We start from the raw sequence: 689 nt of genomic DNA, 5'->3' as shown, positions 1-689 counted from the left end.
AAAGAAAGAAAGAAAGAAAGAAAGAAAGAAAGAAAGAAAGAAAGAAAAGAAGGAAGGAAGAAAGGAAGGAAGGAAGAAAAGACAAATTGGTATATTTTGGAGGTAGAAATGTTAAGATTTATTAACATTACATGTGAGGAGTGCAGGAGAGATGAATGATCAGAAAAGACTCGTGGGTTTCTTGTTTGTATAACTGGTACTATTTACTCAGATGGTTAAGTTTGTGTGGAAGGAAAGTTCCAGGGAAACATACATTCAGTTTGTATTAAGTCTGAGATGTATGTGAAATTCTGTATAGGGAGGATGACACATCCAGTTTTGTATGTAACCCAGAAGAGAAGGCAAGGTTGGGACCTGAATTTAGAAGTAGTCTGAATATGGGTAGTATTCAAGGAAATTGGACTTGATGACATGACCTACAGAAGAATTATGAAATTCAGAATGCTTAACACAGAGCTTTGACTTTCTCTTTCATTTAGGTTAAGCAGAAAAGAAGGAAGATGGGGAGATTGAAAAGTCAGAGAGATGAGATTGAAACCCAGGAGGAAATAGAATAAGAAGATTCACATTGCAGGAGAAATAATAAACTTAAATTTGCTGTAGGAGTATGAGGGAAACACATTCATCTCTTAATCTGGTTACATGGATAACCGATCGATGAGAGTGATAGAGATGGGAGATAGAGAGGT

The sequence above is a fragment of the Grammomys surdaster genome, unplaced genomic scaffold (assembly GCF_004785775.1).
Source record: "Grammomys surdaster isolate TR1022 unplaced genomic scaffold, NIH_TR_1.0 147, whole genome shotgun sequence".
Taxonomy (NCBI): domain Eukaryota; kingdom Metazoa; phylum Chordata; class Mammalia; order Rodentia; family Muridae; genus Grammomys; species Grammomys surdaster.
This window is presented reverse-complemented; position numbering follows the sequence as displayed.